At 50.4% G+C, this 24,949-nt stretch overlaps 1 long non-coding RNA gene across 1 annotated transcript; it reads right to left on the bottom strand.

Annotated features, from left to right (window-relative positions):
* Nucleotides 1-7,003: 7,003 nt before the first annotated feature.
* LOC113602283 (uncharacterized) lies at nt 7,004-22,511 on the bottom strand. Its single transcript, XR_003423677.2, has 5 exons — nt 21,966-22,511; nt 19,941-20,034; nt 11,020-11,310; nt 10,658-10,768; nt 7,004-8,363 (listed from the first exon to the last, which is right to left on the bottom strand). It is a non-coding gene; the product is annotated as an uncharacterized LOC113602283 (long non-coding RNA).
* Between the last annotated feature and the right edge of the window lie 2,438 nt (nt 22,512-24,949).

The following is a 24,949-nucleotide window of genomic DNA, read 5'->3' as shown; positions in this document are numbered from 1 at the left end:
CGAACTCACGGACCGCGAAATCGTGACCTGAGCTGAAGTCGGCCGCTTAACCGACTGCGCCACCCAGGCGTCCCACAAGCAGCCAGTTCTTAATGCAAAGACTGCCCAAGACAGGAATAAATACACTGGGGATCCTGAGGAGGGAGTGATCAATTCAGGGCTGGGAGAGAGCCTGGGGACAGGCTGGTATGGGGCCAACCAAGGTGGTATTTGAATTTGGACTTGGGTGAGAATGAGGAAGAACGAGAAGCTTTGGGGAGAATTTGGGGCTATGCCAGTCCCTGGAGTATCGGGTTATGAAAAGAACCATGGATATCACATAAAGGGGGTGTGGGGGATGTACATGCAATGAGCTGGGAGAATAGGTTGGGGTCAGATGGCGAGGTGAATTTGGACTTGTTCCACTGCAGGGAGGGCTCACCAATGCTTGGGAGTCATGGGACTTGGGTTTGAGGCCACGGTGCCTGCACGACAATGGTTGGTACAGGGCTGGTGCGGAGGCCCCACCTGCTTTGTAAGGAGCCTGTTAATTCTTTTATGTTTTGTTTTTGTTTTTAATATTTATTTTTGAGAGAGAGAGACAGAGCACAAGAGGGGGAGGGACAGAGAGACAGGGAGACACAGAATCCGAAGCAGACCTCAGGCTCTGAGCTGTCGGCACAGAGCCCGACGCGGGGCTCGAACCCATGAACCGTGAGATCATGACCCGAGCCAAAGTCGGACGCTTAACTGACTGAGCCACCCAGGTGCCCCTAGGAGCCTGAAAATTCTTAACACCGCACCCCACTGGAGCCCGCTTGCCTCGCTGCTTTCTCCACTCGCTGTAGATTTAGAACATAAAACAACAGATGTGAAAGGAAATGCTGACCTTGCGAGATGCAGGAAACTAGGGAGGAGACAGAGGACGACCGGTCACTGGACAAAGAAATGGACAGGCAGGCAGGGTGAGTGCCTTTGGTAACACATCGAACCGACTTTCAGAACCGCCTGTATTTCAGCCCAGCCGACCATGCTGACCCCCGGGAGATGTTTAGGTCATGATCGCTATGGTCTGTTTGAGAGAGCAGGAGCACGCATCACGTTTGAGAAAATCTCCCTTGTGAACAAATATTTCCAAGCTTTGAGACGTACAGGGATAGAGAAAAAAAAAAAATTAAAAACTTTTTTCTTGTGGTAGAATAAACGTGCCATTTACCATTTTCACCATTCCAAGTGTATATAGTTCAGCGGCCTTAGGTACGTTCGCGATGGTGCATGACCATCGCCGCTATATTTCCAGAACCCTTTGGTCGTCCCGAACAGGAAGCCTTTCCGTTTTCGTCTCTCGTCAGCGTCTGGCATCCAGCATTCCACGTTCTGTCTCTATGAATCTATTTTATGTAAATGGAATCTAATGTATTTGTCCTTTTGTGACTGGCTGGTTTCACTTAGCACAATGTCGTGGAGGTTCACTCAGGTGTCCGAGTTGCCTTCCTTGTGGAGGCCGAATGATGATAGACACCCCATTTGTCCATTTGTCCATCCGTGGACACTTGGGTTGCTTTAACCTGTTGGGTCTTGTGAATAATGCTGCTATAAACAAATATCTCTCTGCGTCTCTACTTTCAATTTTTGCAGGTGTGTACCCAGAAGTGGGATTGCTGGCTATGTGATTATGCTGTTTTTAGGGGTTTTTTGGAATTTTTTTAACGTTTATTTATTACTGAGAGACAGAGTATGAGCAGGGGAGGGGCAGAAAGAGGGGGAGACACAGAATCCGAAGCAGGCTCCAGGCTCCGAGCTATCAGTACAGAGCCCCATGCGGGGCTTGAACTCACTGTGAGATCGTGACCTGAGCCTAACCGACTGAGCCACCCAGGTGCGCGCCCCGATATTTTTAGTTTTTAGAAACCGCCATACCCTCTAAAAATAATTCTTTTTTTCTTTACTCAACTTCTCCCCATCCTTTAAGGTCCTAGTCAAACTTTACCTATTCCAGGAAGTCCTCAATTTCTCCTGCCCTCTTTCTCCTTGCACATTGTGGGCCACACGATTTGGCAGCTCATTAATTTGTCCCCTGTGGTCCCCTGGTCTCGCTCTCCCTGTGGTCGTTGTTTAGCCCAGATTGGATTGTAAGTTCCCCATGTGCAGATCATGTCTTGCCCAGGATTGTTCTCATTACTCATTGCAGATAACCCAGAGAAGAGGGGTATGGCAGATACTCTGGAAAAATCAGTGACTGATTGTTTGAAGTACCTTTAGACGGAAGCACAGTGCCATAAATCTCCATCCTCGGGTTTTGGGGGATTTGGTAAACAGCAAAGCTAGTTTGGAATAGAACCCAGAGGAATCCCCACAGAAGGTGGGGGTATAAATGGCAGGGGGTGAGACCAAAAGCTCGGGGTTGGGTTGGCATTGGCATTGAGGATTAATGAAACAAAAATGAGTTAAACTTGGCCTTCTTGCCTACTAGAGTAGCTTTGTGGCCTTGGACAAATTATTTAACTTCTCTGAGTCTTAGTTGCCCCTCACCAAAATGAGATTGATATAGTGTCACTTTACAAGCTCTTGATGAAGCTGACCTAGACAATGTCCGGAGTCAGAAAATACTGGTCACCTACCCCCCCTTCTTCACAGATTCTTCTGGATTGAAGTAGTGACTACAGGTCTTGGCCTTCCTTCTCTTTCTTTCTCACTTTGTGGGGGTGTGGCGGAGAGCGTTGCTGGTGTTTTAAAAACATAGATGGTGCTACTATTCAGGGGCGACGGGGCCAAAAGATGAGGAGACAACTGGCATTAAAGAGACAGCCACTTGCAAATTCCCCAGAAACAGGAGGGACGCTGCACCACCAGGACCGGGCAGGAGGCGTGAAGGGCAAGGTGAAAGCATGGAGGAGAGCCTTTACTGGGGTTTTTCTGGAAGGAATCAGCCAGGCGGTGTACGCAGTGTGGACAGGTTTAGGATTGGCGAGTTTGAGCGCTTCCACGGGCTCTGGAGCACAGAGGTTGTCGCCAGCGGTTTGGTGCCCGGGCCCTGGGACACTTGGGCGGAGGAGTGTCGTCTTCTGGAGCGCAAGGGCCATACAGAGGGGTGCTTTGGAATCCAGACTCTGGTTTGGTTAGTTTGCATGTGAAAGGAGTGCTCCCTGGAGGGTAGTTTGCTCTCCTTCAGGATTGGCTAGACCCGGGAGGACAGTCTCTCCCCGGTGAGCAAGTCCCCCGTGAGCAAGTCCCCGGATGCTAGAACATCAAGAATATGGAAAATGAGAACGTATACTGTAATGCAGTTGGTGAGTGGGGGGGGACACACACTGGCTCTCAAATACAAAAGGCGTGATTCCTATGCTCCCGGGACCTTTGGCCCAAACCTGCCTTTATGGCCAAGGAACCACTTAATCTATGGGCCTGAGAATAATAGTCATTAGGAAAATAGCCTCTCTTTGCCCCAATTCCCCAAGGATTCTGACTTTCCTAGGTCCTATCAACTGTCTCCTCTCTGCTTTCCTTGCCCAGAAAGGTTTTAACTAAAGATAAATATCTCTGAGAGGTTAAGAAAAGGACCTCGACGGAAAGAAAGCGAAAGCCTCCCTGGAAAATTTCAAGGCAGGATGCTTGTCTTTCAAAGAGGAAACTTCAAAAACAACAACAACAAAAAACCAAAAAAAACAAACAAAAAAAAAACAAAACCAAGAACGCTAATAAATATCATAATAAAACCTATTTCCAAATGAGAATTGCCACTCAGCTGTAAAATGTCGCTGACGCTTCATCTTGAAACAAGACTTTGGAAAAATAAACCTCACTCCAAATTAGAACGCCGGCAAATGTAGTCATTTCTACCTAAGAGGCTTTGTGTCCAAACATGTCATTCGAGAGCCTAGGCAGACAAAGGAGAATGCCCTTGGAAACAAGACTGCCATTCAGCCGGGCAGCCCCCGGGCATTGGATTTCCTCCCTGGGCTCAATAACATTTTCAGCCACATTAGGCACCAGCTTCAAACCTGGTGGGAAGCAAATTTAAAGTGTCTCTTTTAGTGAAAAACAATGAGAATGCTGTATTTCACAAAAGAAAGGAATCCTATCGCTCTTGGAATGGCAGACCTGGCGTCTTAACGATTACATTTGACAGTAGCCTGTACTCCTAGATGTTGAATTTATAGACGCCTTTGGGCTGCCAGAGCTATCCCTAAGGGGAATGTTCCAGAGACTGCCTGAGCACGAGTTCGTCAGTAGCCCAGGAGCAGATGCTTATCTATTCATCTTTGTATTCCCAGGGACGAGCGATGAAAAAAATGAATGATCCGATAACCGAACAGCAGCCCCACGGTACCGTTAGTGTAAGATTAGAAAAGCATCCCCCAATTCATTCATTCACTCACTCATTTCTTCCGTGAATACACAGCTCCCGCCAGGTGCCTGGGATAGAGTGAGCAAGGCCTGTGGTGAGAAAAAGAAATAGAGGCATCTGGGGGGGGGGGGGGGGAGTGGGAGATGCCCTTACCTTCAAATGGAGGGAGAGGAAAGACTTTGCACAGGTGCAGAAGAGAGGAGAAGGGATGGAACCCTGGTGCAGGATAGAAAACATGACACGGGGAAAAAGGGTATCAGGTCGGGATGCATGGAGACCTCTGCTCAGAAACACACAAGCCAAAAAACCTAGGAAAAGTTTTACTATTAAGCAAGGGCCCCATTCCAAGTCAGGTCCAAGCGCACACCCAAGGGTATGTGGCTGGGGAGGAGAAATGGACATTTATTTATTTACTTATTTTTTTTCAACGTTTTTTATTTATTTTTGGGACAGAGAGAGACAGAGCATGAACGGGCGAGGGGCAGAGAGAGAGGGAGACACAGAATCGGAAACAGGCTCCAGGCTCCGAGCCATCAGCCGAGAGCCTGACGCGGGGCTCGAACTCCCGGACCGCGAGATCGTGACCTGGCTGAAGTCGGATGCTTAACCGACTGCGCCACCCAGGCGCCCCGAGAAATGGACATTTAAAAATTAAAAAAAAAATTTTTTTTTCAAGTGACTTTCATGCCCAATGTGGTGCTCAAACTCACAACCCTGAGATGAAGAGTCATGGGCTCTACTGACTGAGCCAGCCAGGCGGCCCTGAGATGGGCATCCTTGAAAGCTGAAAGACCATTGACCAGCCTGTCTCAATTTAAGAGAGAGAAATGTCCGAGTGTGTCTGATGGGTGTGTGGGTAAGGTAAACTCTGGATTTGTAGAAGTGATCATCTGTGGTCTGGGACATATTCAGCTCCTGTCACTGTGTATGTGAGATGCCCAAACTAGGATCATGGTGCCCAGCTAGGTCCACAGCCATCAGCAGGTCAGGAGGCCAGGTCAGGGTTTGTCCGGCCAAGGTGGGGAGGGGGGATGGTGGCCAGAGTTGCACAGGTGAGATCCTTCTACCTCCTCCTTGCATGTATTCTGAGACCCTTGTGTTAAGAAGAATTGTGAAAGGTCCCCCCCCCCCCCCCCACTTCCTGTCCTTACTCCAGGGTCTGGGAATAAGACAAGATTCCATGCCCTGATTATGGGGGGGTAGGGGGTGGGTGGGGGTGGGAGGGGATGGGAAGGGATTTTGCAGGTGTCATTAAGGTTACTAATCAGTTGATTTAGAGTTAATCAAAAGGGAGACAATCTGGATGGGCCAAGCCCCTTAAAAGCAGAGAGTTTTACCTAGCTGATAGCAAAAGGGGAAGTCAGAGAAACAGAAACCATAAGAAGGGTTTGATGAACCTCTGCAAGCTGGAAGATGGAGGGGATCATGTGCAAGGACCAGAGTAGAGTCTAGGCGCTCAGAGTGACCCCTAACGGACAGCCAGCAAGGTAATGGGAACTTTAGCTTTCCGGCTGCATGGAGCTGAATGTTGCCAACAACCTCGGCGAACTTGGAAATCCTTCCTTCCTCAGAGCCCAGCCCAGCCCAACCCACATCTTGTTTTCAGCCTTGTGAGACCTAGAGCAGAGAACTCAGCTAAGCCTAAGCTACCAAATTGAGTTAATAAATAAGGCGTGGTTTTAATTGGCTACATCTGTAACACTTGTTACCCAAGATTCACTACGGAGATGGTCCGATAAGAGGGCAGTGTGTGAGGGCAGTGATGCTACATAGAGTCAGGAATGAGCTGGGCGGCTCCAGCTGTAACAAACCCCACCATCTAGATGATCCTGGGGCCCCCAGGCGCTCTCTGGAGGGACAGGTAGGCACAGCCGCCTCGCTTTTTGACATCCGAATCAATAGAAAAGGAATCAAGAAGTGAAAATTTCCTTAAGGAGAAGAGATGAGGCTGTCATGCCCCCTTGCTGCTGAAAATTAATGGGCTGTCCCCTCCAGTGTTTATCATAGGTGCTACTCGTAGACTCTGTTTTGCTGTAAAAAATGCAGCTACTGCCCAGTTATCCGAAATTCTGTTTCTTTCCCACAGTAATTAACAAAAAGGCAGCGCGTTAAAAATCAAAGGCATGTTTGGGAACCCAGGGGAGATGAAACTTCCAGCCAGCTGAGGCAGGCTCTCTCTTGGGAACAGAAGAATTCCTCTTTTTTTTTTCTTTTTGTCTCTGCAGACTCTTCCCCAGCACCCTTGGTGGATGGGGATGTCAGCGAGGGGAAATACACCGACTGCAGACTTCTGCCTTCTCTGAAGGGCGAGAGGTGGGGAGGGCAGAGATGGGTGGGGGTTGGGCAGTGGCACGTGGGGAGAGGGAAGGGGACTTCGCGATTAAGTGTGGCCCTGAGAGATCCCCAGAAGCATCACTTTCCAAGGGAGTCATTTGCGTCCTTCCAGTCAGCTTCTCCAAAGACCTCGATAAAAGGCGGGCAAAGACACCTACTGGCTTCTGCCGGGTAATTTGCCGCGTTAACACTTTGCTTTTACCATGACGGTGCATAGCTCCTTCAGAGTCGCAGGACATTCGCCCTCTTCCTTCCCAATCTAAGAGATCATGGTAAAGGACCGGAGACCTCGGACCACGAAGAAATAAACAACAATCTCTGTTGTTGCCTGCAGGCAAGTTTCCTCGTCGTGGTCTGCCATGACTTGTCCCTGACCACCTGTTTGGTTTCATATTTGGAATTCTTCCCTACGTACTGCCTCCTGTAAGCCACTCCGGACTGTTTTCTGCCTCCTAGACACCCTGTACCTGCACTTCTGTCTAGAAGCTTCTGGGCACCTCCTCCTCCCTCTTCCAGGAAAATTCCTGCTTATCCTCCAAGTGTCAGTGCGAACCCTAGCACCATTAAACTTTCCATGATCCTCTCCAACACGCTGGGGCTGGTTTCTCCACGCTCTCACCAACTCTTGATGGCCGTGTTGGGTCGTAATTGCCGGTTTGCCTGAAAGTCTCTCCCTCAGACTCAACTACCCCAGGGGGAGATCCCGTTTTGTTTGTTTTCATATTTGTATCGCTAACGTTATTATCCTTCTCTGGGAAACAAGCACGGACTGACTACAGGGCTTAGGGACTGTGACGCAGGTGACATTTGTAACTAGCCCATCCACCCTAGGTGTTCACGGAATGTTGGAAAGCAAGGGATCCTGCTGAGAAAAACGCAGAAGGCTTCGGAGCGAAATCACCCCCGAAATGCTAACATACCTGCGGGGAAGCATTTATTTGCGGCCGAAATAAAACAGTAAGACTTTGGAAAGTCCTTGTGAGACACTGAGCTATTGAGAATTTTGACTCGATGATCTGTTAGGGACGAAAAGAGTCAGTAGAGACCAGTTGCCTCTCGGCGCTGGTAATCACTCGCCTGCGGTCCCATTGAGTTCAAGTGCTGCCCCCTTCAGGCAGGGCAAGCAGTTACATGGTTGGGGCTTCTTTCCCCGCATCAGCAAGCGAACCATCACGACCCAAAATGCAAGGACCGTTTGCTTGCTAAGTCACAGCTCCTGTGCTCATCGATGACAAGCAAATGAATAATGTGATGGGGTGCCACTTTCTTTTTTGGTTTAACTCAACAGTGGAAAGAATAGGAGATCAGAAGACTCCAAATCAGAATCAGAAGACCCCGAAATTCCTGCCTTGCTCTGCCACTCTCTGCTAGCGTGACCTTGAGCTCTTAGTTTCTCAGTGGTGTCATCCTCAAAATGGGGGTATGACAATGACAGCGGTAATGGCCTCACAGGGCCGTAGAGACTGTCAAGTGAGATACGTTAGATATTTGCTAAAAGAGAATCGTCTTAAATGGTAAAATAATGACTTTCATAGCTATGAAATAGACATGCGTCAAAAGATTCCATTTAACTCATCTACTGTCAGTGTGGACGTCAGTAAGATGTTGAAACCGATTCAGATGGGGATTTGACTCACAGAGATGTTTGTTCTCCACAGCACACGATTCCTCTGCGCTGCCATGAATGGGATTCTGCGCATCCCTACGGACGGGAAAATTGTCGTGTCAGTTTTCCACAACTTAACTTCTTTCCCTATGGATTTGTTACATAGCTTAGGCAGTCAGAAAGAATCCAAGGTGCACATCCCCACAGTCTGATAATTCCTGGAAGGTCCACTGGAAAGCCCTCAGCACTCTATTACAAGGACACCAGGATTCTCTTTAGCAGATTTGCTCTGACACCCAGTAGCTGGGTATTCCTACCCCTGGATAAGCCTGTCTTGTCCTCTTCCTCCTTGACCATCACTTCATGCCTCAATACTACCCCTCCCACCCGACCCTCTCCACTTGACCAGATCCCAGCCCATTTTCACCATTGTCCTTCCTCCTTAAGGAACCTTCTCTTCCAAGACCCATTCTCCTTTCTTTAATTTTCCTTTCTTCTGTGTTTTCTTTTTTGGTATTCTTTTTTTCTTAATTAAAAAAATTGTTTTTTCAACGTTTATTCATTTTTGACACAGATAGAGCACGAATGGGGGGGGGGGGCAGAGAGAGAGGGTGACAGAATCCGAGGCAGGCTCCAGGCTCTGAGCTGTCAGCACAGGGCTCGAACCTACGAATTATGAGGTCCTGACCTGAGCCGAAGTTGGATGCTTAACTGACTGAGCCATCCAGGTGCCCCTCTTTCTTGGTTTTAAATCTTTATTTATTTTTGAGAGGGGGAGAGAGAGAGAGAGGGGGGGGGGGAGAGAGAGAGAGAGAGAGAGAGAGAATCCCAGGACTCCATCCCACAACTGTGAGATCCTGACCTGAGGTGAAATCAAGAGTTGGATGCTCAACTGACTGAGGAACCCAGGCACTCCTCCTCTGTATTTTCAATGATTCCCCTCCTTCTTCTCCATCCCTCCTGCCCCATGGCTTAGAAACATTTTAAATACCTCTTAATTTATAGTTGTAGTGTTTTTTGTTTTTGTATGTTTTTATGTAATCTCTACATCCAACATGGGGCTCGAACTCACAACCCTGAGGTCAAGAGTCAGACGAAATCCCTCTTAATTTAAAAACAAACAAAAATATGACATTGTTCACCTATATTTATGCAGTAACGCTGTGTAACAAAAGAACAGTTGACATTTTGATGGCTTACAGTACAAATCAACCAACTTTTTCCTTAAAGGGCCAGATAGTAAACAGACTTTGTGGACCACATACGGTTTCTGTTCCTAAGCACTTTGTTGTTCTTTACAACTCCTAAAAAATGTAAAAGTCAGTCTTAGTTTGTGGAGCAAACGAAAACAGACTGGGGGCCGATTTGTGGATTCCTGGCTTAGAGAAGCAAGGCTTTATTTTTCATTCACATCTCTGAGGCAGAAAATAATACCTGCCCCTCTCCCCACTGACTTTGGGAGCCATGTGCTTGTTTGGCTGGTGGAATGTTAATAGTGTGGCATCGGGAGAACAGGCCTGGGGCACCTGCTGGTCCAAGAAAAATGAAAGATGTGTGGATCAGACCTGGACCCAGACCCCGGCCTGGAACCATGGCCGGCTGGGCCCAGCTTCGATCCGCCAAAGCTCAGCCAACCCATGTGCTGTGCAGTGTGGATGGTTGACTACTTAAGCGTGAACTGCCTAAGCAAGGGAACTGGTAATGGGCGTTGTCTGTGTTTTGCTGATGAAAACCCTAGACTCGTGTTCCTCCACGTGTGATCGGAGACCATCTGCATGCAAGGTGCGATCAGAATCACCGGGTGTAATTGCTAAGTGTCAGTTTGGGGCCTCACTTAGAGGGATGAATTTGAAATATCTGGGAGGGAAGACTATAATACTGTGCTTTATTTCTCAATTCCCCGGGGAGTTTGGGAAGCCTGTCTCAGACTTTCTACGAGAGTTCTTTAGGGTAGGTTGGCAATAGCAACATTTTTTTTTTAATTTTTTTACATGTTTATTTATTTTTGAGAGAGAGAGAGAGCATGAGTTGGGGAGGAGCAGAGAGAGGGAGACACAGAATCCGAAGCAGGCTCCAGGCTCTGAGGTGTGAGCACGGAGCCCGCCCCAGGGCTCGAACCTGCCAACTGTGAGATCATGCCCTGAGCCGAAGTCGGACGCTTAACCGACTGAGCCACCCAGGCGCCCCGTAATAGCAACTTTTGTTGGGTACCTGTTGCCATGCACCGGGCCCTCTGCATATACACATGACCTTATTCCTTAAACCCTGGAACGACCGCTCTGTGAGGTAGGTTTGACTCTCCCCATGTTACAGTGGAGGAAACTAAGACTAGAGAGGCTCAGTAACGAAGCTACGATCACGTGTCTATCAGGGAGGAGGGTCAGGCTCACCGAGATGCTTCCGTGCTCCACGCGGCCCGCCGGCATAATTACTTCGGTTGGTTTACAGCTTCAGTTTTACTTGACTTTGGCACTTATGCAAATCAGCTTGTGCCGTCAGTCCTTGAAGTCAAAAAAAAAGGGAAGTGAGGCCAAGAGAAGACCACATCAAGGGAAGGAGGGGAGGATGATACCGAGAGAGGCTCGGTCTGTGGGCTCTTGTTGGTCAAGGGCAAGGGGAGGAGCCAGGGCTTGGTCTAGCTCCGTTTGGGCTGATAGGCTCTTTCTGGCTCCTGAGGTCGGAGAGAAAGGAGGCGGAGAGGGGGAAAGGGGGCAAGGAAAGGAGGCCGGGCCGTGGGGTTGAGTGGTCACACCTGGAATGCTTCACCAGCCGGAGCCAGAACCCTTTGGGCAAAGCAAACATCCGCCTGGGTGGACCACGTTCCCTGACAATGGCCTGGAGGAGGGTGCTTCCCATGCTGTCGGTCAGGCCGCCTCTCCAGATTCGGGCTCAGTAGGTCTGACTGACACGTAGGGACCTTCCTGTTCAGCGAGCTTCCCAAGTCTGACGCTGGTTCCTTCTAACCACAATTTGAAAAAACACTGAACTAAAGAAATGATTCATGAACATTCGGTTTCCTCGTCTATACACGGGTGGTGTAATTCTAAAATGCAGAAAAATAGAAGGAAAAAAAAAATCACTCGAAGTCCCACCCGTCAGGGGTACGACTACCAACATTTTGACGTGTCATCTTTGACTTTGCTCCCGTGTGTATCTCCTACATAGTTGGGGCCATACAGTAGCTGTAGCTTGTATTTGGCACTTAACAATATCTCTTATACACTCTTCCATATCAACAGATATAAATTTACGTCCTGGTTATGGTAGATTTTCAGGTATCAGTGGAGACACTTGTTTTGGGGGGGATGGTCTGGGATCTTTTACCTCCTTTCAGCTTGTGTGATCTAGCAAACACCCACTACCCTTGGGTAAAGCCAGCATTGGGGTTCATTTTCTGAACCTCAGTGCCCTGCGTTTAGCCACACTTTACAAAGAACCCTGCCTGGGCCGGGAAGTGGGGACCGAGGGGTTGGTTCTGGGCGGAGGAGCAACCTTTACCGGCTTTTGGGCAAGCGTTCTGGGACTTTAGGAAGCAGTCAGGGGAATTTTCAGCCTCTGACGCTAATCCTGAGTGTTTCCGGCTCTGAAGGCACCATCAATCTGTGAGATGTGTGGCTTTGGGTTACGCGGAATGTCCGTCCCAAGTGCCACCCCACCCCCACCCACGGCAGCCCCACCGGGATTGGGTTCGGGAGGATTCAGGGATGGAAACAGTGGGCCAAGTGAAACCGGAGCAGGCCGCCTTTGAACTGCCGAGATAGCCTCCCCCAGGGTCTCTCTCCTCCCCCAGGGCCTCTCTCTCCCCAGGGCCCCCACAACAATGCAAAGTTCAAATCTATGGTTACTCGGAAGCACATTTGGGAACAATCAGGGGGCCCCTGACCTCTGACATGTGACCCCAGGCCTGCCCTCCCTGTCACCGAGACCTGGCTTGAGGCCTTGGAACCAAAGGAAAAAAAATGTGTGGCAGAGGCCCTTTTTTTGAGAAGAAATGAACTTAAAAATACTTAAAATGAACTTAAGTTTCTGTAGTGAAGTTACAAAAAAAAAAAGTAATAGGAATAATTGGCTTCAGTCTGAGAGATAAACAAACAACAAAGCAAATCCTTTAACCTCCTGTTTGAGGCTGTAAAGAGGCTGCATTTGTATTTTCTTGGTGCTTTTATGACCTAGGGGCCCGGCCTCTGGACTGGGCCAGCACAAAGCCGGGCTAATCACAGAGCAGTTTCGGAAATGAGGGTCTAGAATGGAATTTCCTCCACACGCCCTCCAGTCTGCAGCCTCCTCCCTGAACTTCCCCCTGTGGAAGGTTCTGGGCCGGGCTCTGCACTGGGCTGGAGAACAAAGGGACTGTTTCTCTGAATTTTCCCCGGAGCCTAGGGAGTCTGGTGTTGTACAAAAATTCAGTAAAAGCGGCTCTTAGGTTCCCTTCTCAGCGCTGGGGCTGTCAGAAGAAAATAAATCAAGTGTTGCACGTTTATGGCACTTAACTCCGTGGACATCTCTGGTGGGCGGAATGCAAAAATGTATCTTGTAGCCGGGAGCCTGGCCCTCAAAGGGCTTACTGTGTAGCTGGAATGTCCTCACTAACCGGAACCCAGGGGAAAAGTCAACTCACAATTCCAGACAGCAATCCAAGTGATTGTTTGACAGACAGACGCAAGGTACAGGCCTTCAGGGTTCGGTAATCGTGAAGACAAGCCCCGTGATCTCACTCCCACGTGGAATTTAAGACACAAAACAAATGAGCGCAGGAAGAGAAAAAAGAGAGAGAGACGACCCAAAAAACAGACTCTTAACTCTAGAGAACAAACAGCTGGTCACCAGAGGGCAGGTGGGGGCGGGGAATGGGTGAAACAGGTGAAAGTGATCGAGAGTGCACCTGTCGTGATGAGCACTGAGTGAGACACAGAATTGTTGGACGGCTATATTATACACCTGAAATTAATATAACCTATGGTAAGAACACTGGAATTAAAATAAGAGTTGAGGAATTGTTTAATATCTGTTGAGTGTCTCTGCTAGACGAGACGGAATCGCAAAGACCGGACGGTGGTATCTCGTCTCAAGAGACGGCTTCCACGGCTTCTTGCCTCCCCAGTAGGCACGCACCTCACCCTCCTGGAGAGGTGGCGTCTATGCCTTCACCACCGTGGGTCTGGGCTGGCCCGTGACTGCTTTAACACATACGTATGATGGAGGCTACTCTGTGCTAGTTAGTTCCAAGCCTACCGTTTAAGAAGACTGCCAATTTCCGCCTCTCTCTTAGAACCCAGTTGACAAGAAACCACATGGAAAGTCCAAGTGGAGGATCATCTGGGCTCCGGGACTATAGCCCCGGTCGGGTTTCTGCCAATAACACCACCTGGCCAGCCCCATGAGGGAGCCATCTTGGAAACAGATCCTCCAGCCTTAGGGACCCACCTCAGCTGATGCTCCCTGATGCAGCTGGGGGCTGTCCTGCCAGCCTCTGTCCCGGTGGTGAAACTGAACACATCAATGACCGTTGTCGCATTCATTCATCTGCTTTGTTCTCACCACAGTCCTTTAGAGAAGATATTGTTAGTATTATCCCCACTTTGTAGATGAGGGGCTGAGATTGAAGAGGTTGTGCAAATTACCCAAAATGGCCCAGCTGGCAAGAGGAGAAGTTGTGAGAATATAGGATGCATCCGGGGATCGGTGCATAGGATGCATCCGGGGATCGGTGCCTCCTTTGACAGGAGGCAGGGATATCAAGTAAGAAGTTGTCTCATATTTAAAAAACAAGGTGGATGGGTTGGGATTGAATTAAAGAGGGACCTATGTGTCAGGATAAATTAGCACTTACTTTAATAATGGCCATTTAAAAGTGGCCACTGAAAGCTTCTGGGTGGAGGTGACAGGATAAAAATAACTTAGATGAGTGGTTGGACACAGGGTAGTTTGAAGGGACGAGAGGCTGTAAGTGGATGGCCCAGCGAAGAGAGTTAGCTGTTCTGGAGGGAAGTGATAGGTTCATTGTCTGGCATGCCAACCTCGGGAGTGGAAGGCCACATGCAAAGACTTAAAAAAAAAAACAACAACCCAACGGTGTTAGGATGAGATGGCTGGTGGCTCCGGAAATTTGAACCTGACTGCCCAAAGGAGATACCATCATAGCAATTGGGAACGCAGGAAGGAGAGCCTATTTGGGGAGGGAAGTACAAGGAAAATCTTGGTTTGCGAGCATAATCCATTCCAGAAACACGCTGGTAATCCGAAGCACTTGTATATCAAAGTGAATTCCAAGAAGCATTGGCTCAGTTGTGATCATGTGACCCTCGGCCTCACATACTACTCGTGTTGCAAGACATCGCTCGTTTATCAAGTCATTAGAAATGTTTGCTCGTCTTGCAGAAGACTCCCAGAACGAGTTCCTTGCAATCCAATGCTTTACTGTATATCCTCAAACACCGATTTGTGGAATTGGAACAGAATCGAGGAAGAGGGGTTTAGAGGGATTTAGACAAGCCGAAACTGAAGAACTGACAGAGATGTGGAGCTCGTGGCCCATGCCCTCAGTGGGTTTACTGTCCTGAGTTCTCTGTCCGTCTTACACATCCATGTACGTGCACATCCATGCACACATGGACCCGTGACATGCGTTCCTAATACACCCATGAAAGACAGCAAGTGGAAGTAATAGTAATACATAGTCATAAAAAGAGCAAACTGTCGGGGCGCCTGGGTGGCTCAGTCGGTTGAGCCTCCGACTTTGGCTCCGGTCACGATCTCGCGGTCTGTGGGTTCGAGCCCCGTGTCGGGCTCTGTGCTGACAGCTCAGTGCCTGGAGCCTGCTTTGGATTGTGTCTCCCTCTCTCTCTGTCCCTCCCCTGCTCGTGCTCTGTCTCTCTCTGTCTCTCAAAAATAAATAAACATTAAAAAAAAAAAAGCAAACTACCAAAACATTTGGTACAGAGAATGAATGCTGCGGGGGATGTAGAGAGGAAAGACCACTGGTCCCACAGCATCCCGAAGGCTTACAGTAGAATCAGAAGAAGGATGTTGCTATAAGACAAGCGTCCCGGGACGCGGAGGGACTGTCAAAAGGAACATTTTCACCGCCAGCACACATTCTTCGAAAACGTGATTTTTGACGATCACGGGGTATTCCGTCTCACAAATAACCGCGGTTTATTAAACAACACTCCCCATACATTTTGTACATTTACGAGGTTGATAATTTTGGCTCTGGTAAACGACACCGAAAGTCTCTGTAAATAAATTTTTGCATGCATCTGATTTTTCTTTGAAGACAGATTCCTAGAAACGGAGTTAGTGGGCTGAAGGGTGATGATTTGAAAATATTCTTGATACTCATGCCAAATAGCCTGCTGAAAGCATTGCCAATCAACACGTTGTCCAGCGGCATGTAAAAGGCCCTTCCCGCCAGTCAGCTTGCCAGGGAATGAAAGGAGGGCATACAGCGGCATCCGCTGTACGACATTGTTTTAAAATGACACTTGTTTAAAGATAACCCGAGGGGGGCCCGGGTGCTCAGTCGGTTAAGCGTCTGACTTCAGCTCAGGTCGTGATCTCACAGTTCGTGGGTTCGAGCCCCGCATCGGGCTCTGTGCTGACAGCTTGGAGCCTGGAGCCCGCTTCGGATTCTGTGTCTCCCTCTCTCTCTGTCCCTCCCCCACTCACGCTCTGTCTCTCAAAAATGAATAAACATTAAAAAAATTAAAAAAAAAAAAAAGATAACCCAAAATGTTAACTATGTCTGACTCTGGATGTTGGGGGTTTATTTTTATTTATTTATTTATTTATTTTTTAATTTTTTTCAACGTTTTTTATTTATTTTTGGGACAGAGAGAGACAGAGCATGAACGGGCGAGGGGCAGAGAGAGAGGGAGACACAGAATCGGAAACAGGCTCCAGGCTCTGAGCCATCAGCCCAGAGCCCGACGCGGGGCTCGAACTCCCGGACCGCGAGATCGTGACCTGGCTGAAGTCGGACGCTTAACCGACTGCGCCACCCAGGTGCCCCTGGATGTTGGGGGTTTAGAGATGAATTTTCTTCTTTAAACTTTTCTGTATTATATAAATGTCCTAAGTAGCTTGTGTATTCCTTAAAACATTTTTTTGTAAAGCAGTATAAGTGATATGTCAGGAAAACCGTGCTGTCCCAGGACTCCTGCTGACAATAGCATGTCTGAAACAGCTGGCAGGGGGCCTCGGAGGGTGTCCTTCAATCATCTGGGCACTTAAAAGCCCTTCCTCTGGGTGGCTCAGTTGGTCGAGTGACCGACTCTTGGTTTCAGCTCCAGTCATGATCTCGCGTTTCTTGGGTTCGAGCCCCGCATCGGGCTCCGCGCTGACCGTGTGGAGCCCGCTTAGGATTTTCTCTCTCTCTGCCCCTCCCCCCACTCTCTCTCTTTGTCTCTGTCTCTCTGTCTCTCTCGAAATGAATAAATAAACTTAAAAAAAATTTAGGAAAAACAAACAAACAAACCCTCCTCCCGAGTTCCACCTCAGACTCACCAAGTCTGCATTTTCAGGTGGGAGGGGGCCGAGGTGTGGGTATTTTTTTAAAGTGACCCATGTACCCTACATTGACTTCGGGGCGAACGCCCCTGAACCAAAGGATCGAAGGGAAGCCTCGAAGGCCACGCCGAAGGCGTCATCTCGGCCGGGTGTGATGGAACACACCTTTACCTGTGTCTGCAACGTCTCGGCTGCCCGTAGAGGGTGGTCTGATTCTTATCCACCAACGTCTGCAGACAATGAGTCAGAACCAAACAAAATTGCATCTCTCATTAGGGCCGCTGGCGCCTCCCTCATTCCTAGCGCCGGGGAGATCAGACGGGGTGGGGGGGGAAAGCCGGGCAGTGGCTGGCTTTGGCCCTCCCTTCCTGTGTCAGGGAAGGAAAACTGGTGGTCTCTCCCTTGGGGGGGGGGGGGGCTGGGGTTGTGTTGGGGAGAGAGAAGTGAAGGTGGGGTAGGAGGGAGAGGTAAGGGCCAGGCCCCTGCACTCCGGCTTCCTCAAGGCCAGTGGGGAGCTGCCGCCCCAGGCTGGCCAGGCTCCCAGCCTCCTCTGAAGCCTGGAGATTAGGGCAATTCAATCCCGTGCTCCTCTCCTCTGCTTATTTCTGTGGGGAAGGGGGCTGGGCCTGCCGCCGGTTCCCTCAGCAACAGGGCCTGGCCGGGCTCCATTGTGAGGAGGGCCTCGGCTGGGAAAAGCAAGCCGTGGGGGAAGGAAGGGAGGCGCCGGGTCTTTCTAGGGCCTTCCCTTCTCAGAGCTTGTGGAAGCTGTAGACACCTTAGAGCCCGCGGTTCCAGAAGGGGAGGGCAACTCTTCAGGGTCCCCAGCGCCTCCCAGGGTGGAGAAGGCCAGAGGGGAGCCTGTGGGCATAACAGAGCTCATTGTTGGGGTGCTGAAAACCAGGGCAGAGTCAGGCTGGGCTACAAGCTAGGAGAAGAGGCGTTAGAAAGAGTTCTAGGGTGCACATCTTTCCCTTCGATGACGATGACGAGGAGGGGCAGGCCAGTCCCCGACAACCCTGCCTGATGGCGGGGCCTGGCCTTCAGCCCCCAGTCCCCACACCCGGCATTTCCTGACCAAGCGAAGCATTCTTCTTAGCATTTCTTTTTAAGTCTATTCATTTATTTTGAGAGAGAGCAGGGGAGGGGCAGAGAGAGAGGGGGACACGGAGAATCCCAAGCAGGCTCCATCCGCCCTGTCAGCTGAGAGCGAGATGCGGGGCTCGAACCCACGAACCGTGAGATCGTGACCTGAGCGGAAACCAATAGTCGGAGGCTCAACCGACTGAGCCACCCAAGTGGCCCTTCGCCTCTGTTGTGTTGTGATCGTGTCCCCCTCTCCTCAAGCCTTTTCCAACTCTGCCACGGTGTGTCCACCTCTCCCACATTCCTTCTTCCCATTTGGCTTTTATTTCCTTCACACGCACACCACACAAGCTGCAAAAACAAATGAAAATCTCCCCCTCTCTTTCCAGGTGCAATCTTCCGTCAGGACAATAAAGGCTCTGCTGGCCTCGAGGGGGTCAGGAAGGCCATCCAGGCCTAAAGACATTAGCACACGTCGGGAACTAGGCACGAGACAGACGTTGGACGGGTTCTGTCACTAGTGATTTTTAGATGTCTCGGTACTTAAACACGTGAGCTTCCAGATCTAAAAACACAGCCACTCCAGGGGCGCCTGGGTGGCTCAGTTGGTTAAGCGTCTGACTTCGGCTCAGATCATGATCTCAGGGTTTATGAGTTCGAGCCTGGCGTCTGGGTCACTGCTCTCAGTGCAGAGACTGCTTCGGGTCCCCTGTCCCCTTCTCTCTCTCTGCCGTTCCCCACCCCCCCCAATCTCTCATGCTCTCTCTCTCTCTCCCTCTCAAAAATCAACATTAAAAAAAACACAACACAACCCTTCTAAAAGCTTCCAGACCGTACCCAAGGAATAAAAATGTGACAATGTGATTTAATTAAGTCCCGTAGAAATAAGTATCTTTTGGGGCGCCCGGGTGGCTCAGTTGGTTGGGCGTCTGACTTCGACTCAGGTCGTCACCTCACAGCCTGTGAGTTCGAGCCCCGCGTCGGGCTCTGTGCGGACAGCTCGGAGCCTGGAGCCTGCTTCAGATTCTGCGTCTCCCTCTCTCTCTGCCTCTGCCCTGATCTCACTCTCTCTCGTTCTCTCTCAAAAGTAAATGTAAAAAACATGGAAGAAAAAAAAAGAAATGTGTTTTTCAGAGGGATACCTTGCTGTTTTCAGTAATTCCCCTGGTGCTGTTTCCTCAGGGACCATTGTTTCAACCTGGAGCAAATGAACCGAACCCAGTTCATTTCTCCCAGGGGGACCCGGAGCCCTGGGCCAGCGTCTTGCCTGTGACTGGCTGTGCTCAGACAGTTCACCAGCCCGCACAGCACTGACGCGCTTGGGCTCCGCTTTCGACTTCTGCCCGGGTGGCTGTTTGCACGATGAAGAAAACTCACCTGTGTGGAACAGGGAGCACCGTGCCTGGGACACAGCAAGCACAGGAATACGGTCGTTCATGTTTTGGCCTTGGGAATGTGCCTGGGTTATCCCCACAGCTCACAACAGTGCACAGATTGTTATTATTACAGTTCACAGACGTAAGGCTAGAAGCTCAGGCAGGTTCTGTAACTTGGTCACCCAGGGTCACCCAGCCAGTTAGACGGTGCAGTGTGGATTTGAACTCAAACACTCAGCAACCCGGGGCACCAGGGTGGCTCAGTGGGTTAAGCGTCTGGCTCTTAATTTTGATCTCACAGTTCGTGAGATCGAGCCCTGCATCGGGCTTTGCACTGACAATATGAAGTCTGCTTGGGATTCTCTGTCTCCCCCTCTCTCTGCACCTGCCCCTTTCTTGCTCTCTCTCAATGACAGAGAGAGAGAGCAAGAAAGGGGGAGGTGCAGAGAGAGGGGGAGGAACAGAGGATCCAAAGCGGGCTCCACACTGTCAGCACAGAGTCCGATGCGGGGCTTGAACCCATGAACCGGGAGATCATGACCTGAGCCGAAGTCGGATGCCGAACCACTGCGCCACCCAGGCATCCCAATAAATAAATACACTTTAAAAAAAAAAAACACCAAACCGCTCAGCAACCCGTGAGCCCTTTCCAAAGCAGCCACCGCCTCCCCTGCATCGTGACAGTTTTATAAATGGTTTGCCTTACCTGAGTCCTCAGCGGTTTGTTCCACGGAGACGAGTCCATTATGTCGATGCACTCGCGGTCCGCTAGGTAGTCCTTCGGTGGCGGCTCTTAGTGCCTATTAAGCAGATGGAGAAAGGACAAGATCAATGCGGTGAATGCGATGCTCCTGAGGCTCCCGCGCGGGGCCGGTGGCCCTGCCTGCACCCCCAGGTTCTCGGGCAAGGCCGCAGTGCTAAGGCCTCTCGGGAGGACTGCTTCACACAAAGACAGAGGAGGTGGGTTTTCCCAGGCTGGTGGGATTTTAGCGGAAGGGGACCGTTCCCTACAGATGTGTCGTTTAGATCCAGATTGTCTGATAGGAAATGTGCCTGGAGAGCAGACATGGAATTATTCTTCTGAGGCCCTCATTCCGTTTAGAGTGCTCTTTGCAAACAAATACGACCGCTAGAAGGACCCCACGGGAGTGCAGGCCCATCATCCTGTCTGGGCCCCCGGGGAGGGCCAGGGGCACAAAGGAGGGGCACAAGGGCCTCAGTGTTCTTCCCAAGGCATCGGGGAAGTGTCTTTGATGTGATATCTGTTTTGTGGTCTGTGCTAGGTTTTCTGGCTCCTCTCGGCTACTTTTTGACCAAGAATGGAAAAGACGGATGACAGAGGAGGGGGTGGGGGTGAAGGGTGGCAGGGAGGGAGGTTGTCTCTCACCCAACACACGCGCGTGTACACACACACACACACACACACACACACACACACCCTGTAGCGTTTTTAGAGAATAACAGTGCCACCTGGTGGCTGTTTACGTGCAAAGCCTCCTCGAAACCTTAGCGGGAGAACACATAACACAAGTTGTACCATTCTGTGCGTATTCGCTCTGGTTTTCCACAGTTGAAAGTCCCTCTTCACCCTCCTATCTGTTTCTCAGAAAGTGAGCCAAACCACGAATGTGCTTCTGAGAAGTGCTTTAGAGCGTTCCGGGAGGGGCTGTAGGCCGGGGAGACCACAGTCAGGAAAACAGCCTCCCAACAGAACTCTGAGTTCCCGGCGTCTTAAGACCCTGGCATGGTGCTTATTGGGGGAAGGAGGCAACAGCCTCAAGGAGCAGAGATATGTGAAGCAAAGGCTCGACTGCAGGAATTGATTCCAGCCACTGTCCGCTACTGTGAGTTAAAAAAAAAAAAATCTGTAAATTACCAGAAGAGCCACGAGCCCTTTATTGTCAATATCCTCCCTTTCTGCTTCTCTGACTCGAGCGTGGTCTCTCCACTAATGGCTCCTCTCACTTTGCTACACTTGTACGAAACGCCATCCGCGTGCAACGCCCCGTGTTCCCACCCTGTGCCCGGCACTGCACAGCCAGGGGGGCTTTTACCGCTGCTGGCGACGTCGGGGTAGATGTAAGCACGTGGGGGGGGGGGCGGCTTTGTTTTCCTCCCAGGAATGCGACACACAGGTCACAGCTGATCGTTATCTCCCTACGTCCACGAGACAGTGAACACCAGGAGCGGAACTCACTGCCGGGTACATCGTGAGTGTCTTGTAACTGCAGCTGTGAACGTACCAGGTAGAAACAGAGCCACATGCACGCGTGCATCAGGTATCGATGACTCGGGAGCAATGCAGGTTTTTCAGTGCTTTGGGATTTTAAGAGGACTCCCTACAAGGCATCACGATCACTACCTGTGAGCCTTTTTATTTATGTAGGAGTCCACGGAGCTCTTTCCAAATCCTAGCTCGTGGATCCTTGCAAAATCCCCTGGAAGTGACTGGCCAGGGAACAGAACACAGGCTTATCATTAAGCTGAGCACCGTGGCAGTGGAGTCAAATGCCCACCCCCCACCTCCAAAGGCTGGAAAGTTCTTCAAGTGCCCTCCCTCCAAAGTCTGGAGCAGTCAAACTCCCTGGGACACAACCTGGCTTTGCACTATGAGTGCTAGGTAGGGGAGACTCCTCATTCGCCCCGAACGCAGGGAAGGGATCAAGCTCTGAAAAATAATTCTGGGTTAGTGTGTAAGCAGGACAACAGGGAGGAGACCTGGAGGGCTCACCTCATCCCTTCTCCGTCCCAACGAGTGAAGACAGGTGGAATCCAGCTACAATGAGTGTCAAGAGAACGTCAAGGGGGGGACACAGATAGGAGTGATGATAGGGACGCCAGCACCTGCAGGGGGCAGTGGGAGCAGAACCCGCTTCCTTGCCTTTTGAGCTCCTACTGGCTGCCTGTGTTCCTTCCGCCATCTTTAAAAAGCATCCTTCCCAATCTCTGCTCGGTCACACATTGCCTTCTCCTTTCATGTCTAGTGCTCCCCTTGTAAGAGTCCTTGTGATGACACTGGCCCGCCCAGATAACGCAGAACAATCTCTCCATTGTTAGTCACATCTGCCAAATCCCTTTGGCCATGTACGAGCACATTCCCAGGTTCCGGGGATTAGGCCGTGGACAATTCTTGGGCTGCTATTCTGCCTCCCACACTGGGAAGTCAGGGAGGAGAGACCGGATGACATTGCAAGGAAGGATTCCTGTAAGATGGACATCTTTCCATAACATCAATTTCTTAAGTCCCAGGGCTCCAGAATTTTTCACCCATGAGTCGCCCTTTGGAGCTCTGAAGTGTGCCAGTGTGATCTGTGCTTCTTGACCTGTCTGCCACCTTGGCTGCGAGAGGTCACTCCTGGGACCCTCCCGAGCCAAGGGAGGTGAGACCTTGGCACAGCAGAAGCTTCTTCCTCCAGAAAGCAGAGAAAGCCCTCGGAAGCTCAGCTACCCACTGGCCCAGCCACTCGGGTTGACGAGGTGTTGCCCTTGGCCAGCGCAGTCGTGGGGAATGGAAAACAGGTTTTGTAACAACCAGAGCACATCAAGTTCTTTTGGACCATCTCTGATGAGACCATTTCTGGCTTCGAGTTAGTTAGAGGAACCCTGATGGGAACCCCATACGCCAAGTGTGAGCATTTCCTTCTGCTCTGCCAGAGAACCACGTTCAAAGTAAGAGTTCACAGCAGAGAAAGCTGGTTCACGTATCCTAGAACCTCCAAGATGGTCCTGGCCACAAACCTGTCCCGTTGGCAGATCTTGTAGTGGATTCTAAGATCTGATCTGAGCACACGGATGCCTCAGACTCCCCTGCGTTGTAGCAGCCACACTGGCCGTGAGCGCTTACGACTTCCTGCTGTCCTTGTCTCCTGGTCCTGTGGCTTGGAAGTCCCCACCAGGACACTCTTTTGTCTTCTTAACGTTTATTTATTTATTTTGAGAGAGAGAGCGTGCACGCACGCACCTGCGCACGAGCGGGGAAGGGGCAGAGAGAGAGAATCCCAAGCCGACTCCGCGCTGTCCGTTCCGTCTCAAGACCTGAGCCGAAGCCAAGAGTTGGACGCTTAACCGATGGAGCCACCCAGGTGGCACCCTAGCGGGACACTCTTTACAAACCATGGTCCGTGGATCAGCATTGAGGTTACAACGGCCAACACTTCCTTGGACCTGTTGGTCAGGTCGCCCACAGGCTTGATTCCCTGCCACCCTTCCCCCCCTGAAGAGATAAACACACGTTCCCTCTTCAAAGCTCTTACCTTCCATACAGCTCTTTCAATCCCTTGATCGGGAAGAAAAATCTTACTGAGGGGTGTGTCAAATAGGGATTCGTTAAGACGCAAAACATAGAAACTTGAGTTTCTATGCCGGGTGAGACCGGGCAGGGCTCTCAGCACCTGCGACATTAGTGACATTTGGGGACAGATAACTTTGTTGTAGAGGCTGGTCTGTACACGGTAGAGTATTTTGTGACATGCTCGGCTTCCGACCACTAGATCAGCTATTCCTGACAGGGGGCAATTTCGCCCCCAGACGACATCTGTTCAGTTTAGCTGATAATTATTGGGACAAGGATCCTCGCTGGAGACACTTCCTGGAGGGAGGCTCAGGGGGGCATGTGCAGGAGAGAGGGCACACCCTTTTTTAAAAGAAATTTTTAAAATTCTTCACGTAATCTCTACACCCAACGTGGGGCTCGAACTCACAACCCGAGATCAAGAGTCACGTGCTCTGAGCCAGCCAGGTGCCCCAACACATACTTCGTTTTAGGGGTAGCTGGGGAGGCACGGGAGAGAGTTAGCACCTGCTGCCTGTGGCAATCTGAGCCCAGGCGACACCCTGAAAAACCAGCACTGGAAAGATCGGTGCACAGCCCGGCCATCCGAACAGCAGGCATGGCTGTCTTCACACTCTCGGTACGTTTCGTCGATTTGGGTTTGTTTTTTGTCTTTTTCGCACCCCATATCTGTTGAAATACTTCTATCTCAAAGTACATTCAAATATTATCCACTCGTACACACAAATGACATCAGGCCCCATCTATAAAAAACAGCGAACAGATCGGTAACAAAGGGGAAAAGGGAAGTGCGTGCGTCAGCTACGAATCGGTCCACCCTGGGGCCACTGAAGGCTGTAGTTTTTGTTCTGTAAGTACAGCCGGGTGATGAGAAACCAACAGACGTGGGTTGTCACAGCTCGAGTAGCTGCTGGGTCTCTCCCCAGGACCCCACCCCAGTGACAATGATGTGGGTGCAGGTTGAGGGGGGGAGAAGGTCAGCTATTCGCGGAGCCAAAGAAAGGGGAGGTTAATTAAAATCACAGTGGGCTCAGCTGGCTGGTGCACCTGAAATAACACCGTTTTCCAACCGCTTTCTTTTCCACCCATCATTAGCTTGAAATAGAGGAGCCAAGATGCATTTTAAAAAACCAAGCACAGGAAAATAGACCGTCATCGCGTCCCTATTTCCTGTTCTGCTCTCTCTGCCCTTTTGGATCGAGGGATAACACAACCTCCCTGGACTGGCCCCCTGCCAGGTGCTCTCAGCTTCAAGTTCTTAAAGAGCGGGCAGAAAAGTCAAGAAGGAAGCAGAAGGGGGGCGCCCGGGTGGCTCGGTCGGTCAGGCATCCGGCTTTTGACCTGGGCTCAGGTCACGATCTCACGGTTTGTAGGACGGAGCCCCACGTCAGGCTCTGAGCCGACAGCGTGGGACCTGTTTGGGA

The sequence above is a fragment of the Acinonyx jubatus genome, chromosome D3 (genome assembly GCF_027475565.1).
Source record: "Acinonyx jubatus isolate Ajub_Pintada_27869175 chromosome D3, VMU_Ajub_asm_v1.0, whole genome shotgun sequence".
NCBI lineage: Eukaryota > Metazoa > Chordata > Mammalia > Carnivora > Felidae > Acinonyx > Acinonyx jubatus.
Note: the sequence above shows the minus strand (reverse complement) of the source record. Positions and strands in the feature narration are given on the sequence as shown.